The sequence below is a fragment of the Crinia signifera genome, chromosome 11 (genome assembly GCF_055691185.1).
Source record: "Crinia signifera chromosome 11, ASM5569118v1, whole genome shotgun sequence".
Classification (NCBI taxonomy): Eukaryota; Metazoa; Chordata; class Amphibia; order Anura; family Myobatrachidae; genus Crinia; species Crinia signifera.
In genome coordinates this window covers 20,313,196-20,332,811 of record NC_139227.1, presented here as the reverse complement: position 1 = coordinate 20,332,811, position 19,616 = coordinate 20,313,196, and positions in this window count along the sequence as shown.

The window sequence follows — 19,616 nt, the reverse complement described above, 5'->3', positions numbered from 1 at the left end:
GGGGGTATGAAAAGGTCGTAGGACGCGTACCGCCGCCCATCGCGGGCTCGCTGCGCTCGCCACGCTTCGGGTTGGCGTTGATATTGGGGGTGGTACACAATGAAAAATGACAGTTGGGGGCCAATTAACATTTTTATTACACATTTCAATGCATTTTGATGCATTTCAGTGCAAAATCGGGTGCCATCGCATACGATTTTTGTACAAAAATGATCAAAAATCTGTAAAAATCGCATCGTATACCATCGTATGCCACTACATATGGCATACGATGCCATACGATGGGAGCCGTGATACTCCACAAGTACCAACAATCAAAGTCATAAAAATCCAGCACCGGCTTTATGTACTAGAGATAGAAACAAATCTTATCCACATTATTGTTCTAGAACAGAGAGGCCGAAGACTTCACTCTGAGAAAGGATAGTGTAGTGCAAAAAACAGGAAAGGGACCGTAATAGCTACAGGCCCAAGGTGTCAGCAATTGTATGTCCTTGATATATAGCTCTGTTAAGCAATGATGACAAGTGAGTCACAGTCACTGGAATTCTGGCATACAAGATTTGGTTACCAGGATATAACAGCGATGATCAAAAGCTACAGAATGGGATGGTCACAGGAATGTTGGTGACTGATAGAGAGCTGTATTGTATAAAAGCAAAGACATTAGTTATTTCCTAAATCAACAAACATAGCTACAACAACACAAGAACAATCAGATGTGTGTGTGTGTGATCCAGCTGATGTAAAGGCCCCCTAAATTGTGGCAACCTCTCCCTTCTGAGAAGTTGCTCACAGTGCTCCGTTGAGCCGCCCGGGACCTTCCTGGGCAGCAGGATCACGTGCGATATATCGTATGTGGTCCTTTTGCATGCCATATATCTCATACAATCCCAGCCGAACCTGGTGGGCTCAGAAGCAATCCAGGAGATTACTTCTGCAGCAGGGATGACTCAAAGGGTCCAGTGTGATGCCCACAGGATCAGACCTGCTATCAGTCACCTGCAATTTGGGATCTTCTCCTGTGGCTGATTGCTGTAGTCATAGGAAAAGAGCCCAAATCGCAGGTACATTGGCTTTAGTGTATACAGATACTTTGTGATGTTTATAAATGACTTCACAAGATTGACACATGTACTTTATCAGAGAGAAAACTGAAGTGGAAAAAAAGATTCCACTTTTGTATAATATAAAGTCGGTAACTGGTTTAAGATCCTGAGATCTGATAATGGTGGAGAAAAGAGAGGTGAAACAATTCTTAAGAAAATTTGGAATAGAACATCAGTTTACCGTTGCCTATACTCCTGAGCAGAATGGTGATGGTGAAAAGGCAAGCCAAACACTAATAGAGAGATCAAGATTTATGCTAAAGGACGCAGGACTACACAAACCTGTCACAAAATGGGTGTGTGGAATCAGTCGTGACTGGAGTGGTCAGATGGTGGATTGATGGAGTGGTGCGGATCTCAGGAAGAGAGGCGTGACCAGCCGGAGATGGGTTAACACAAACAGGTTTATTGAAGGAACTCATATAACAGATAATGTAACCAGGATCAATACTTCTTGATTGGACAAATAATAACTAGATGCAAGTCTCTGATAAATAACAAGTAACAAAAGATAGCAGTCCTTTGCAAAAATAAACAAGATGGCAGTCCATTCAAAATAAACAAGATATGTGCCGGTAGTTCTGGGAGGATAAGGCAATGTTCAGGATTTGAGTTTAGAGAAAAGGATACCTGAAGATTGGACGATTGGCTGACTGAAGATTGGACGATTGGATGACTGAAGATTGGACGATTGGATGACTGAAGATTGGACGATTGGATGACTGAAGATTGGATGGCTGGATGACTGAAGATTGGATGGCTGGATGACTGAAGATTGGATGGCTGGATGACTGAAGATTGGATGGCTGGATGACTGAAGATTGGATGGCTGGATGACTGAAGATTGGATGGCTGGGATCAGGATACAGCTGAATGACAGGATTACTGGAAGCTTACAGCAGAGACTTAGCACACAATGGCTGGATGCAGCTTGTAGCAGGCAGATCAGGAAACTGGTATCAGGACAGGGTAGCGACTTGGCGTTGACACAGGAACAGGTGACGGAGATAACAGAACTGAAATGGCTGACTTGGCATATAACAAATAACTGAAGAAAACCGAGTATAAACACAGGAACTAGATGAGCAGGAACTGGAGCAGGAATTGGACAATTTGTGTACCAGACCGGGAGCGCTGGACCAGCCGGACAAGCAGAGCCTCTGGGAGCTGAACACTGAAGACTCACGCAGGGATTCCAGGAAGCAGGCTTGAACTGCACAGAGCATCCAGCACATGCAGCAGGAAGACAAGTTGCTGAAGTCAGTTCTGCCTCTGTGAGCAAGATATTTATCCCCCCTGCCTTGTATTGATTGGAGGAAATGACAGAGGGCAATCTGCAACCTGAGGCATGAATCCAGAATACTTCAGTCTGAACTAAACAGGTGAGCCACATGGAACAGGAGAGCAAAGGGTTACAGGTGATTCCAGCTTCTGTCTGGATTTCCATCAGGTGCACCAATCAATGAACCAGCAATGCACAGACTGTCTGGCAGCATGAATGGAGACAGGACTGAGTCAGACTGAGACACAGAGCAGAATCACCATTCAGGTAAGCTTGACTAAGCAGATCTGTGACATTACCCCCTCCTTCAGGGTGGACTCCGGACACCTATGCCAGAACCTTCTTTGGAAGGGAGCTCAAGGTTAACGACGATGCTTCTTCTTTTTCTTAGATGAATGCTTTGATTTTTTTGAGGAAGGTGAAGCTTTAGGTTCTGCAAAACAGGCATCAGAGAGCACAGGACCTCCCAGGAAGGGAGTTGCATCATAATCAGAATCATACTCTGAATTTGAGTCTTGGTCTAGGGTCAGGATTGTAGACCTCTTAGTTGAATTCAAACTCCCTGAAGGACCACCGAGGTAGCATGAAGCGGAAGATATAATACATATGGTGGGTACTGACGAGGCAGATTCCTTTTCAGAAGATGATCCTGGAGAATTGGGCAGTCCAGAGGAACCAACACAATGGGTGGACATAGATGTGTACCCAATTCTAATGTCCATAGATTCGGGTATCGATAGATAATTCTTTGAAACATTGGAGGTTCTAATGCATTGTTGAGATGGCTCGCATTCTTGGATGGATGCCAAAGAATGGTCGGTTTTGGCCACCGGATGACTTTTAACTGTAGTGGTGGAGGAATTCTTACAGGGAGTCTTTGAACCGAACCTTTCCACTACGGCCTTGGAGAAGGATGTCAGATCTCGAAGTCTGGAGTCTTTAGATTCATAAAGCGGACAAGCCCACTCCAAAGCTTCTCCTTTAAATGACAAAAACAGGTAACTGACGATGTTGGCTAGCGTGAGACCAGATGAAGGTTCGGTTTTCAATACAGACAAATATTGGTTCACCAGGGCTTCATAATGGACAAGATCCCCATCAAAATAGATGGGCGAATATTCTCTGCTTGAATCTTGAAATGGTTTTGATGGAATTGGGGCTTTGGAAGGCTTCAGCTGATCAAGAATCTTGGACTTTTTAGGAAAAACTGGAACCACGGAAGCATCAGACACGGCTGGCACATTGAGTGTTTTGTGCATGGCAGACCCCTCAGATGCCTTGGGCAAGGCAGTCTGCACTGGAATAACTGGAACAACCTCAGGCCCGTAGGCCAGGGCATTAGGGACCTCAGGCCCGAAGGCCAGGGCAGGTGTGTCCTCAGGCCCGGAGGCCAGGGCAGGTGTGTCCTCAGGCCCGGAGGCCAGGGCAGAAGTGTCCTCAGGCCCGGAGGCCAGGGCAGAAGTGTCCTCAGGCCTGGAGGCCAGGGCCAACATATCAGACTCTTCTCCTAGGTCCTTGGTACACAAGACCCCCTCCAGGAGCAGGACACTCTGATTCACCGCCACTTGGGGCTGGAGACTGAGAGCCCCCTCCTGGGGCTGGAGACTGAGAGCCCCCTCCTGGGGCTGGAGACTGAGAGCCCCCTCGTGGGGCTGGAGACTGAGAGCCCCCTCGTGGGGCTGGAGACTGAGAGCCCCCTCGTGGGGCTGGAGACTGAGACCCCCCTCGTGGGGCTAGAGACTGAGAGCCCCCTCGTGGGGCTGGAGACTGAGAGCCCCCTCGTGGGGCTGGAGACTGAGAGCCCCCTCGTGGGGCTGGAGACTGAGAGCCCTCTCGTGGGGCTGAAGACTGAGAGCCCCCTCGTGGGGCTGGAGACTGAGAGCCCCCTCCTGGGGCTGGAGACAGAGAGCCCCCTCCTGGGGCTGGAGACAGAGAGCCCCCTCCTGGGGCTGGAGACAGAGAGCCCCCTCCTGGGGCTGGAGACAGAGAGCCCCCTCCTGGGGCTGGAAACAGAGAGCCCCCTCCTGGGGCTGGAGACAGGATACTCGTTCTGAATCTTTAGCACAAGATACCTCTGCTGGGGCTGCGGTATTGGACATCCCTCCTGAGGTTGATGAGACGGACACATGCTTTTGGGCAGAAAATCCTGAGACACCACCTCCAGTAATGGATACAGGAACCTTCCCAGGAGCTCTGTGGACAGCAGTAAAACCGTGTTTGGCCAAGATGATATTTGTTCTAGGGCCCCAAGTATTAACTTGGGTTTCTTTCTGAGCTGTAACGGGAGGAATCTCCCCATTTCTGGGCTGACGGAGAGAACAATCTTCTATGAAATGGTCTGAACCATTGTGAGTCCTTAAATACACAACACCTACTGAAGTGTGGTCAGAGAGAAATTTCAATATAAAGCATCCCAAAAAGTTTTTGTAAGTATTGCTTATGTCAGGGGTTCCCAAACTTTGTGGAATCATGGCAACCCAGAGTATCAGAAAGTTTTTGTAAGTTTTGCATATGTCCATACTCCTAAAGAAAGAAAATGCAATATGAATTCAAAGTCAGCTGCATGCGTTATACTCGGCTATTGCCATGGAAGCCAAGCTGTATATAATTCAAATATATAAAAATTAGGCAAGATTAGAGAGGTCGAAGCAATTGTACTAGGGTGTGCTTTTTTGGACAAAAGTGAGAAAATTTGCACGTTTACTGCAAATCGCACATGTCATAGGGTGCGCTTGCGGTAACATTTTTATTACATTAAAAAAGTGGGGGAGGTGCAATATTTCAAATCGCACACAAAACATTACCAAAATTACAGAATAATAATATTATCCATAGCTCCATATCTCTATATTTTGCTTTTGTTATTTTTGCATACATGTTTTCCTGTATTTGTTTCTAATTTCAATATCAAAAATAAACTTGTTTAAAAATATATACTTAAAGAAAAACTGCGTGGGGTCGACCTTCCCAAACATAACTAGCCCTGGGCTCTTTCAGATGTCCTGGTTCCAAAAATACAGGGAAAAAATTGTTGGGGGTTTCTTGTATTTTTTTAAACCAGTCACTTTTATATATGTGCCCGTGGTCAAGTCTCTGGGGGAGACCCACCAATGAGGGGGTCTTCTCCTCCAGGCCACCCAAAGGGCCAAGTGGTCCTGTCACTGTGCACAGTGATGTCTTCCATCCCGATGGCGGCACTGGCCCCCAGTACCAGAAGGGTGCTCGTGTCTGCTTTTGTAATGCTCTGGATCAGTGATTCAGATCCTATCTGTCACGTTGTCGGTGGGCTCTTTCAGAGAGGGGGGCCCTGGGTTACCGTACCCCCTCCCTCCCATTAATGCCCCTGCATTTGGCTTGAAGGGTCTCTGGAATGGAACCACGCACCTAGAATTACTGTTGCAGAGCTGCCCAGAACATCCTCCACAGCTTGTACAACAGACAGGAAAATTCTGAAAACACACTGGGTAGTTTTGTACTTCTCAGTGCTGGTGGTCCCTCCCATTCTGTGTGACATCATAATATTACATTTTCACAGGGCGGAGCCAGCAAAGGCACTGCATTTGCAATTAGCATAGGCTTGCCATGGGCATGTAAAGGACCTATAGACAGATTTGTAGACTATTCAGAGGTGCGCATGCACAAAGATGATCCAATATCTGATGGAGAACCTCGCTGATCATGATGATGATACTGTCACAAGCCAATTTAATGGGATGTCGCGGCCTCATAGATATGAATACGGAAGTCACTTTGCTCTCAGCAATAAACAGAGACAGCTTTAGATTTAAGGGCATTGAAGTACAGCTAGATTCCGATATTGAATCTATGGAGTCAATTTGCTAAGGCTTCTTAAAATAAAAAAAAAGGTGATGTTGTCCGTAACAACCAATGAGATTCTGTCTATCATTTTCTAGGATGCAATAGAGAAATGACAGACAGAACTGGATGGGTTGCTATGGCAACATCACTTCTTTTCATTTTTAGAAGATTTAATAAAATTGACCCCTATGTCTTACATACCTCCTGAATTGGCTTCACCTCAATTGGCTTTAATGAGCGAATATAGCAAACTTTATTTTGAGAAAATCAAATGAATACTTTCAGCTTATGGCTTAGAACTTCTTAATTCAAACTTTGATAACACAATACTTAGTTCCCTTATTAATGATGAACCTATATTTTATGTTTAGATTTAATTCTATTATTGACAGTCAGCAAAATGTCTGTAAGAGAAAGACGATATAATGTAGGGGTGGCTGGACTTTTGGAACCCGGGATCTACTATTACTTACTGTGGATCTACTGGAATCCCTGTGCAAAATATTCCCCTCTCAGTGCATTGTGCCCCTTAATCATTATGCCAGGCGGAATTAGCCAAAATTCGCATTACAGTAGGCCACACAGAAGGCAGCGAAATTCACATTCACATTCTTCCACACGAAATGCTACGAAATTCACACTTTGCCACACGGAATGAGCCAAAATTCACATCCTGCCACACGTAATGTGGCGAAATTCACAATAAGTCACACAGAATGCGCAGAAATTCACAATGTCACACGTAATGTGGCGAAATTCACAATAAGTCATACGGAATGTGCGGAAATTCACAATAAGTCACACAGAATGTGCCGAAATTCACAATAAGTCACACGGAATACAGCAAAATTTACAATAAGACACACGGAATGAGCCGAAAGTCACATTTTCTACCCCAGATTATGCAAAATTCGGTTATGCAGTGGGAGGAGGGTCTCTTCACAAGTGTAATGTTGTCTCAGTTGCTGCCTGTGGTACAGTTTTGTGCCCCATTAAAAATGTATACACACTTTTAATGGAGACACAAAACTTCAATCACTTAAATCACAGGCAGCAACTGGGATGACATTACACTTGTGAAGATGCCCACTTCCCCCATGTAAAACCATTGAAAACGCTGTGGACTGAAGACCCCCCCCCCCCCCCCGACACCCACCCACCCCACATGTCCCCACTTTCAAATTTTACTGTACTTGTAAGGAACCCCACTGCCAGCTGAGCCTCCTCGCTGCCACTATATATTTATTTATTTATTTATTTACAGTTTCTTAAATAGCACAGCTGGAGGAAGGAGGGTCCTGCTGCAAGCTTACAATCTATAGGGACATAGGAGGGAAACACAGGGACAGGCACCAGTAATAGCATAGCAGTCCCACCAAGTTACAAGTCCAGAAGGGAAGCTATATAATACATAAGTGCCTCAGAGGGTTATGCGTGTAGAACTTAAATATGATAGGCTTGCCTGAAGAGGTGAGTTTTCAGGGAACGCTTGAAAGTTTGGAGGCTGGAGGAGAGTCTTAATGTGCGTGGAAGGGCATTCCATAGGGTGGGAGCAGCCCGATGAAAGTCCTGTAATAGTGAATGGGAGCTAGTGATCCGCGCAGAAGAGAGACGCAGATCTTGTGCAGAGCGGATTGGCTGAGATGGGAGATATTTTGTGATAAGTAAAGAGATATAAGCTGGTGCAGTATGGTTACTAGCTTTATATACGAGTAGAAGGGTTTTATATTGTATACGGTAAGATACAGGCAACCAATGGAGGGACTGGCAGAGCGGATCAGCAGACAATGAGCGTCTTGCTAGGAAGATCAGCCTAGCAGCAGCATTTAGAATGGATTGCAGTGGTGAGAGTCTGTTCTTGGGAATACCAGTTAGGAGACTATTGCAATAATCAATGCGGGATATAATGAGTGCATGGATAAGAGATTTAGTAGTGTCTTGTGTTAGATATGGTCGTATTATGGATAGGTTTTTTTAGATGCATGTAACATGAGTATCCCCACTGACACTGCAGGCTCCCGTGTCCCATCGCTGGCTGACACTTTTCTTCCTGCTCCACACTTGAGGTGCGCGGGCGATGTCATGACACCACCCGTGCACTGCATCGCTGGGAACTCTGAAGCCTCTGAGAACCTCTCAGAGACTGTAGCTTACATGGGACACACTACTTGATCGTGATCTACTGGCGGGAGCTAAACGATCAACCTTTTGGCCAGCCCTGATATAAAGGTTTAAGCATAGCTATACCTAGAAGTACGGCACCCTGGGCAAGTAAAGGGCTTGTTACCACCCTATCATTGATATAATATTTTTTGCAAATAACTTGACCTGTACACAGGGCCTAATTAATGTTCCAGGGGCCCTAGGATTATACACATGTATCTCCCCTTGTAATGCTGCTAAACACACGTGTATGGGCTCTCAGAGACTCACCAGTCATACTAACTATAGTAAATATATAATTCTACAGATAATAGCTTAGTCAGTAATATTGTTCATGGTTGTAGAATTGCAGACACACATATTCTAGGATAAGAAACTAGTAGGAAACTGTTATATATTCAATTCCTTCCCTCGGCCAACTTGTATAATGACTTCATGCTGATTTAATTGCCTGTTATACTCAGCTATTGCTGTGCTGAGGAAATACAGCTTTATAGACGACTTCACCTATTTTCATTATTCGAGTTTCAAGTCAAATCAAACTTCCAACATTCCCTATCATGTATTCGAATCCCAAAGACTTTCCAACATGTATCCTTATTCATAATGTGACATTCTAAAGTTTTAATGATTGGTCTTACAGACTATAGAGTAGATATATTAAGTTATTTCCCTAGTAATTATTACACATTACAATTTACAAATTGTTAACTAGATGCCACAAAGTACCAAAACCATACCTCCCAACATTGTCCAGCCATGAAGAGGGTCAAAGTCGCCAGGTGATGTGAAATATAGAACCATTCAAACAATTATTATCAGTTATGTCCCCTAATATATCTAATTAATGTAAAAACCATCTCTGAGCATATAGTGCAGTTCCCCAAAAACACCCTTTGTTTAATGAAGAGGGACCCCTCAAGCAGTGTTCCCTCTAAGCTGTGCGCGCACACACAACTCGACGAGCGTGCACACAGACATTACAACAGAGCGCACAAAGCAGCATCGGTCCCTTTTTGCAGTTGTGGACTCAATTATTGTGTGTTTCACCCATTAACTACATTATCTGCTGTGTTTTGAATGTTTAAATGTTTAATATCATTTTGAAGTAAAGTTAACACAAATGCTGAATGTCATTTTCCAGTTAAGTATAAGTGACGCACAAAAATTTTAATTTCCTTCTAATGTTGCACAGCCAAAATCTTTTACCGCACACAGCCTTCGTAAAATTAGTGGGAACATTTCCCTCAAGCCATTTTTTTGGGCCGTGGCCTATCGAAATGGGGCCTGGCCTATTCCCACAAGGCCACACCCCCATTTTCTGTACTGTAGGGGCATGGCTAGTGGCTCTCTGATAGTGACAGGGGGGAGTCCCAATTGCCCCCCCCCCCCACAGACGGGACACTGCTGGCCCCAGGCAGGATACGAAATGTCCCAAAAAACAGGACATTCCCGTGAAAAGCGGGACTGTTGGGAGGTTTGCACAAACTGCTGTGTCAAAGTAATCTATTCAGACAAATCCTATCATTCTAAAAGCCATCAACCAGATTGGGGTCATACTGTTGTAGCACTGGCACAGGAATTATGCACAGAATATTATTTTTTTATTTCCAGTTTCTTATATAGCGCAGCATATTCTGTCACGCTTTACAATTGGGAACAACAGTGATAAAACAAACTGGGTAGAAACAAACCGACATAGAGGTACAGATGGAGCGGGAGACATCTTTGCAGGGGATGGCGGAAGAGTCGCCATCCGCCATCCCCCGCCAGCTGCCGTAAGGGCTCCCCCCCGGTCCCCGCAGCCTCACCGACGGTCGCCCGGGTCCCCGCCGCCTTGCCGCACCCCCCCCTAACCCTGTCCGTCTCCCTGAAGCAGAGACAGACAGGGTTCCCGTGCCCCCGCCAAGAAACTGGGACGCACGTGCGTGTGAGACGCACACGCGTCCCAGCCTCTATCGCCGGCACTCGCCAGTGTGTTATTTATTAAGGACCTGTCATCAGAAGCATCTTGTATATCTAGGCTGCTACAGGAATCCAGTTTTCTCAGGTTATCAGATCGAGGGCCAGATGCACTAAGCTTCAAAAGTGATAAAATGGAGAGTGATAAAAAAAACAACCAATCAGCTCCTACCTGTCTTTTTTCAAGCATTAGGTTGACAATCATTTGGGCGACTTGGGTTTTTCTCCTTCGTTTTTAGCCGACATGTGCCGACAGGAGGTATTTCATGGCCTACCATTCACTAGGGCGTGGAGGGAGAATACAATAGTGTGCTGAGCGTAGCCAGAGACCGGGCCCGAAGCACAAGGGGATGGGGTGCACCGATACAATGTCCATGTTGTCGACCTAACCAATGTCTACCTTTAGTGGTAGACCCAATGTATGTTGACCTTCAGTTTGCCGGACCCAATGACCCATACCAACTGTCACACCAGGAGATGTCAGGAAGGTATTTCCCGGGCTGTAGTATATTCCTAGCTGCAGCTGCCCTTTTACCTTTGGCTGCCACCAGTCTCGCAGTAAATATGTCCACCAACACTCCAGGGTTCATTGTCATGGGGGGTGGGAAAATGGAAAAGGGAGTTAAAATAATGATGGTTGGAAAAACAGAAGAGAAGGTTGTCAGAGGGAGACAGTGTCAGAGATAATGTTTGTATAAGGAAGAGACGCTTGACAGAGGGAATCACGTTCAGTGATGGTGGATATAGGGCAGATGTGTTGGAGAGATTCAGTGATGGATCGGAGTGTATGGAAAATAAGATTGTCCAAGGGAGGCACAATTAGGAATACTAGGGGGTGTATACGGAATAAAAGGATGTCTTAAGGGAGTAAGGAATGGGAGGTATAGGAAAGATGAGGTTGTAGGTAAAGATTAGGGATGCACAGTGACATATTGGGAATGATGATTAGGATGGAATGAGGTGAATAGGGAAGATATGGCTGCCAGGAGAATTACACTCAGGGATGAGGTGAACAGGAAAGATAAAGTTGGGAGAAGGCGTGGCATTTACTGATGGGGTGTACAGAGAAGCTACAGTTGTCAGAGGGAGGCAAGGTCATGGATTGGATTATGTGACTAGAGAAGATAAAGTTGTCAGAGGAATTAACGGTTAAGGATGAGATATAGGATAATATTGTTGTCAGGAGAAGGCATAGTCAGGGATGAGGTGAATAGGAAAGATAAAGTTGTCAGAAGGAGTGGGAGTTAGGGATGGGGTAAACAGAGAATATAGGGATGTCAGAGGTAGGCATGGTCATGGATGATGTGAAAAGGAAAGATAAGGTTGTCAGAGGAAGTGATGGTTAGGGATGAAATGAATAGGGAAGGTAGGGTTGTCAAAAGCAGGCAGAGTCACATACACGGTCAATAGGGAAGAAATGAATAACTGAAGAAGGCTAAGAAGGGGATCAGGTGTGCAAAGGCAGAAGCAAAGGGAGCATTTTTTTAAAGTATATAAGTGAATTGAGAATTTCAGAATAATGAAGAAAATGAGGACCTTGCTGAGGGAGAAAAGTCAATAGCAGATCATCTAAATTGTTATTTTTGCTCAGTATTCACTACAGAAGAAGAGGGGAAGGGGCACCGTTAAGTTGCAAGGACAATATAATACGATGCATGAAAGTATATACTGAAAGTATATAAATCAATGGGGTCAGATTGGATACATTCAGGGAGCTTAAAGATGTGCTGGTAGCATCATTAACAGAATTATTCAACCAGTCACTAGCAACAGGTACAATTCCATACGACAGGGAAAAAGTGAATGTGGTAACATTGCTCAAATGTCGAAGGAAGAAGCAAGTAATTACAGATCAGAAGGCGTTACATCAATAGAAGGGAAAGCAGTGGAAACATTATTTTAAAAAAAATGGTTGTGGAATATCTTAAATCAAACAGCATTTACGTACTTGTGGGAGATCGTGCCAAACAGATCTTTCTGACTTTTTTGGACTAAAATAAAATAATAGATCAAGGGTGACATTTCTGTAGCTTATCTAGACTTAGTGGGGCATTTCACACCGCCCCACATCGCAGGCTGCAAAATAAACCCAAAAGTGTGGGATTGGATTAGAAATAGATGGATAAGAACCTGGTTGCAGGATAGGAAACAGACAGTTTTAGTAAATGGAGGGAATTTTATGGAGGGAAATGTTAACAGTGGAGTACCCGAGGAATCTCTACTTGGATTCAAATAATATTTGTTGGTAACATTACCATTGGTATTTAAGTTAAAGTATGCTTTCAGGGTAGACACACCAGGAGGGGTAAAACAATGAATTGATAATCTAGGTAGATTAGCGGGGGTTCCGGATGGCTGACAGACAACAGTCATTACACCGACATCGGAATCCAGACTGTTAAACCCCGACACTCGTGGTCCCAACAGTCATTACACCAATGTCGGAATCCAGACTGTTAAAACCCAGATACCAGGGGTCCCAACAGCCACCGGCTATTCTCCCTCGTGGGGTTCCACGACCCCCATAGAGGGAGAATAGAATAGGTGGTGAGCATAGCAAGCCACTGTGCCCTCAGTGGGGCGAGCGCAGTGAACCCGCAAGGGGCTTCATTGCGCTCCCCCCGCTGTCTGAGTCGGGCAGTCGGGATCCCGACATCGGGCTAATGACTGTCAGGATCCCGACTGTGATCTCTGGTGCTGTAAAGTGAGCTGCCACTTTGCAGAGTCACTTTACTGCAGGCAGTATATATATATATATATACAGTGGTCGAAGTGGGGCGGTATACGGGGGTATGCCATACCGCCACTTTAATCTGAAGATAAAAAAAAAACTGGGATGCTCTCTGATCACTCAGCAGCACATATTGTGCTTTTGTAATACCCCTGTACAACGGGGCAGTCTGGCAGGGGTCGTTGATGGACAGGGGGGTGTCCGAAGGTGCGCACTATATTCACTCTTTACTTTTCCATACCCCCACTTCAAAATTTCCATACCCCCACTTCAAAATTTCCACTTCGACCACTGTATATATATATATATATATATATATATATATATAACAGCCAGTAGCCGGGCATTTCCGGGAATGTGGCCATGGGCTTTCCACATTACGGTACAAAATTATTGAACAGATCCCCAAGAAGTTGCGAGGAGGAGATAGGGATAAGATCTCGCTCCAGCATGAAGCAAGATGGATCTTTAATTTGAGAACAGTCTTTCCTGAAAGGTTGAGGGGGCGATTCTCTAAAGCATAAATGTGGTAAAGCCCCATTATCTGGGCAGTGGCGTAACTAAAAATTTTGCTCCCATCCGCTAAATATTTTGTGGCGCCCCCCCCCCCTAACTGTACACAAACCTGCATTGCCTCCCCACACAATTTTTTCTCTGTACCTTTGCACGCAGAGAAGCTCAGTGTGTCAGGCGTCAGACAGTAGTCAGGATAGCCGTTCGCACTGGAGCGGCCGCAGATAGCATCCAGGACTATCAGCAGGAGTTGCATGGGTAGCCGCGGGAAGTGTCCCCAGAAGCTGGAAGGGCAGCCACGGGTGCAGCGTTCACTGGGGGATGGAAGGGGCCGGATGGAGCTGCAGCTTTTCTGTGCGGGAACCAGGGTCACTCAGGTACAGTGACTCCACAGCTGCTGCTCCTCCTCCTATCCCGGCTGGCACACAACTCTGACTGATCCCTTGAGGTTTTCCCTTGAGCAGCGGCGACCAGAGTGTCAATTGCCTGCCTTAAATTAAGGGAGACACACTGGGGGGGCAGCGTGTCACAGACGTTGCAGAGTTGGAGTCTGCAATCGCTTTCAATTGTGAAACGAGTAGGACGCATAGCACAAACTGCATTTGCATTTGAAATGTGTCGCTGGCCAAACCACTGCTGATTGGCTGCTGATATGAGCGCTGATTGGCTCACAGCCGGCCGACATCACTCATCTTGGCTGCCTGCCTGGAGCCCGCTGCAATATATTACTCTCAGCCGCGGCGCATACCCACAGTAATGGACCAGCGGTCCGGCCCTGCTGAGTCCCCTAAACATCTATCACACAAACGCAGGGCTCCTGCGCTCCTGTGGCGCTGGCTCCCCCCCGCCACCGCGGGGGCTGCGGACTGCTAGTTACGCCACTGTATCTGGGTTTTTACCGCATTTCTGTATGCTCTATGGCCCCTCCGCAGTGAGGGAATCGCCAGCAAAAGCTGGCGATTCCCTGTTGAAGCCTATGGGCTTCTTACCACAGTGCTGTGTGAGGGATCCGTCACGGATCCCTCCCAGCATGCCCCCCCCCCGCTGTGCTCATGCGCAGATGGAGTCCCGGATCACAGACCCGGAAGTCCAGTGCCGGCGCCGCATTGCAAGGGACAGCTCTTATCGCAAGAGCTGTCCCTTGCGTTAATAACCGCATATGTTAGAGCATATGCCGTTATTAAGAATGTGGTGGTCAGCGAAGGGGGGGCGATAATGGGCAGCAGACGTTACAACATCCCACCCTGAATGAGAATCTCCCTCTTGCCTGTTTCCTGTAGGACAGTGTTTTTCAACCACTGTGCCGTGGCACACTAGTGTGCCTTGAGCTATTCTCAAGTGTGCCCCCAGATCTAGAGATGGCGATGCCCAAACCAGTTTACAGCCACCACCAGTTCAACTGTTATTTACTGGTCTCTTTTTTTCATGTAAAGGGCCAATGTATTTTATTTTTGTTACCTGTGGGGACCAGTGTGATTGTTTTTTTTAAATGGGGGCCAAAAGGTTTGTTTTTTTCCTGTGGGGGCCAATGTGTTTTGCCCTGTAGGGATCTCATGGTGTGCCTTGGCAATTTTAAAACCTTATTAAGTGTGCCGCAAGGTAAAAAGGTTGAAAATCACTGCTGTAGGAGATCACCTTGTTGTACTCTCTGCTCTTGATCATTACATGCTAGTGGTGTTGTGTGATTATCTGCTTATTTGCCATTACTTAGGCTATACCTTTATTAGCGTACACTAAGTTTATTGTGCTTTTTTCTACATGGTGTATCTTCACATGTATTTTCTATTTTGTACACACCTTATTTGAAGGAGCATTAGATGCCATTACTCTATTTTTCTGAGGCATCGAGTCTTTCTCTTATGCCAGCTTATATATTTTTTTTGTTTGCTTGGCATCCCCCCATTGAAATACGTGTGTTCTTCTGTATTGCACATTTGTGTCCACAGGGATTTGATGCTTTCTGTTATGCGCTGTTACACTTTGTTATTGTGCTACATGTCTCCGTGAGCTCTAAGTTTTTGTCAGGTTTTTTATTTATATGTGTATGATGTTTTCACTTGCATGCTTATGGTATTTTGTTGATTTGTATATAGATGTTGGCTTGGCAATCCGCCTCCGGAACCCGGAAGTGATGCCCCACTGGTTTGTGTGGGCGTGATGTCATCACGCAGCGTGCTGGAATGCATGTCGCGGTCTGGTGACGTAGCAGAGACCCGGAAGATGGAGGCGGGCAGCTGACACTTGGTGACAAAGGTTTATTAAAACCGAAACATGGATCGTTTAAGCTTCCTGCCATTGGCCATTTCTTCTGCTACGTAAGACCAGCAAGTGCCGCTCACCCTCCCCCTGCCAGTCGGGCTACAGATATATGTTGTTGCTGCAAGGCATCGCAGAGGGGCACCAGGGCACCTAATGTTGTGAGATTGGAGTGCTGGGTCAGTGCTGGATTGTATATATATATATATATATATATATATATATATATATATATATCCAACTCCCAGACTGGGAAAAACGGCACTCAGTGACAGACAAAGACTTGCAAAAAAGCTTTTAGTGAAAGGCAAGGGTAACGTTTCGGGGTATCAGCCCCGTCCTCAGACCCAAATCCTACAGCAAGGATGACGGGGCTGATACCCCGAAACGTTACCCTTGCCTTTCACTAAAAGCTTTTTTGCAAGTCTTTGTCTGTCTCTGAGTGCCGTTTTTCCCAGTCAGGGAGTTGGATGGAATACATACACTATTCTGGCACCAGAGCACGCTGAAACTGAGTCTACAGAGTGCCGGCAGTATTGTATGGCTATATATATATATATATATATATATATATATATATATATATTATTTATATACTTGTTCAGCCCGGCACTCTCCCTTATTCCATACAGCTGCCTCCGGTGCCCTCTCGATATAAGTATATGCAGTAGTCCAAAACAAGCAGAGGCACTCGGGGTCTTGTAAAAAGACCCTGAGCGCCTCTGCTTGTTTTGGACTACTGCATATATATATATATATATATATATATATATATATATATATATACCAACCAGTTCTGTCTATCATTTTCTATTGCATCCTAGAAGCTTTAGTAAACAACTGATCACACTGGCCGGGTTCCTGTGCAGCTTTAGGATAATCACTGTAATTATGTAATTATATAATTATGTCATTTGGCCAGATCGAATGTCACATTACAAGCATGGGAAATGTGATCATTACTTTTAAAAAAAGGTACAGTACACCAGTTACGTTAGCCAGTTTTGTTAGGTGCTACTTAACCGCTATGTAAGGATTTTCGGAGAGGGAACCGTTCCAAATCCGCTCTAGAGGCATTTTTTGAGGTAAAAGATGTTTACTATATTTAATTTACCACAAACTGTGGAGGATGCAGTGACTTTTATGGCCGCAAAGAGACATTTTACCACTCCGACAACTAAAGGTACTTTCACACCACCCTCCTGTGTACACGCCACTCTTCTGTGTCCACACCACCATCTATTACCTTTAGTAAAGTTATGGCGAGTGAACCAGAGTGAGCCACTGAGCCCAAAGCATGGCGAGCAAAGTGAGCCCTCCATAGCTTAAGCAGTGGCTGCAAAGATGAAGAAGTACCACATTTTTTTAAAATAAATCTGCTCCCATATCTTCAGAAGGATCTGATATGGAGCAGAGAAGGGAAAGGGGAGAATAACAGAAACTTTCAAATATACCAAGGATGTTAAAAAGGTCTAGGAGGGAGACATTCTTCAAATGAAGAAGTATTAGAACACAAGTGCTTAGACTGGAGGGAGGATCAGGGGAAATTTTAGAAAAATTACAGCACAGAAAGGATATCGGAAAAGGGGAATAGCCTCCCATTAGAGGTGGCAGAGGCTAGGAAATTAGGGCAATTTAAAAATGTTTGGGATAGGCCTATGAATATCCTTACAAATAATTAAAGATCAAATAGGGTTCAAATTACCTAAAGGATAAATAAAAGGGGCAGACAAGATGGGGCAAGTGATTCTGCCACTCTTCAGTCAGCTTCAGGAAAGTCAGCTCAGGCAGGTTCAGTACAGCAACGTATCAGGAAGGAAGTGTGTCTGTGCTCCTGCAGCGCAGTGGGCACCACACCATCCTCCACATCATCCTTCACTGTCTTGGAGCTCAAGGAGGGCACCTTACTGTACCTATATGGTGTTTCTCTGCAATAGAGAAACTCTGAAGAAACTGGTCCACACTGAGAAGACAGTCAGTATTCAATATTCATGTATAAGATCATATGGCTTATATGTACAAGAATATAATCAATGTCATCAATACCCCACACACCAGTTCATGTATTTTCAAGTCAGACATTACCTAACTTTGATAAGAGCACCGAGTTTAGGAAATACCAACCCCATCATATTATTGCAGGTAGTATCTTTAGATCTACTTTTTAACTTCCTCTTAATAAAATAGTATAAAGTGAAATATCTATACACGTTACTGATGAAGAAGTTTTGTGTGGATCATATACAGTGGTGTCTATTACTGGAAAAGTGGGCAAAAGATATACCAGATATAACCAGTTTAGACGACATTGAGGGTCTACACTCCACTCACTGAGGGTGGGATGTATTAATATACATCGCCGCCCTTCACCATGCCCCCGCCACGATGCTAGCGCATATGTACTAACATATGTGGCTATCATCGCGGTGCTATGACGGAGGCCCCCCCGCGATACCTGTACTGTGGTCTGCGGGGGGTCTCCATCACCTCCCAGCCACCTGCTTCTCCCCTGCAGCTGGGACAGCTCAGCGTGGCTGTCCCCGGCGCCTCCCCCCCGCCCCCCCCCCCCTGCAGCGGGAAGGATGTCCGGCTGCGTTGCTAGGGGGAGGAAGGGCTTGCCTTCCGGGGTCCAGGAGGACCTGTAAGAAGGTAAGCCCAAGGGAGAGGGAGGGTTACGGCAGAGGCGGCGGGTGGCGAAAAGAAGCCCATAGGCTTCTATAGGGTATAGCCACCCATATTTTATTTTAAATGCCCAGAACACATTTGGAAAGGGAGGTGACCATGCCCCCTTTTACCAGTGGCCACACCCACTTTACCCATGACCATTACCCCTTTCTGGGTGTGTACCAATCTCTACCCTTCAGGTATGGATGTACTATAACCCTTCAGTCAGTGGATTTGCAAGTGCTGAAATCACTAGACACATGTTAGTGGTGCAGTATATATTCCAGGCAATGTCAGAAGGCTAATAGTGATAGTGGGTTAAAGTATACAGATTGTACTGAGCCTCTGATGTGTCATTATCAGTAGGTAATGTGCAATTGGATATCGCCAAAATAAAGAAATAAAAAATGGCGTCTGTTACGTAGTTAGCGTAGCGTCCCAGTTAGAAGTAGCATAGTGTTCACACGGCCAGCGTAGTCAGCATCCCTGTCAGATTCAGCGTAGTGTTCCTGTGGCCAGCGTAGTCAGTCAGCGTTCCGCAGTAGTCAGTCAGAGGTGAAGGTGAAGTGACTGCGGCTGTATTATTTCTGGCGCTCGTATAAGCTCCTTGTTAATTAGGAATGGCTGCAGAACCTCAACCTGCAACCTGTTCAACCTGCCGCAGACAGAGAAAGAGTCGGTTGCATTTTTCCAACAGCACCATTTACTGCCACTGACACAAACCTGTCTTATTGGCCACCCAATGCTCTTGAGTATGAAGGAGTGTATGTGGCGCTGTCACATTAAAACAAGCCAAAAGAAGGTCAGTCTCCGTGCGGCACATTGGTTTCCCGCCTGTCGTATCCCATTTCTTACCCTCATTCATTTTATATTTTCCTGGGCAAAGGAGCGCACAAGCATATCTTTTTTGTGTGCGAAAACTAAAGTTGTCGAAAAAAATCACTGTGCTGTACAATAACCTTATGCGGGAGGCCTGCACCGTGTATTTAATGTCACAGCCTCAACGCCGGATTGGCTGTCCGGGAAAAATAGTTGAGGTGGACGAGAGTCTCTTTGTACAGAGAAAAAGTCATGTTGGACGAATGCTGCCTCAGCAGTGGTTGTCTGGAGGCATATC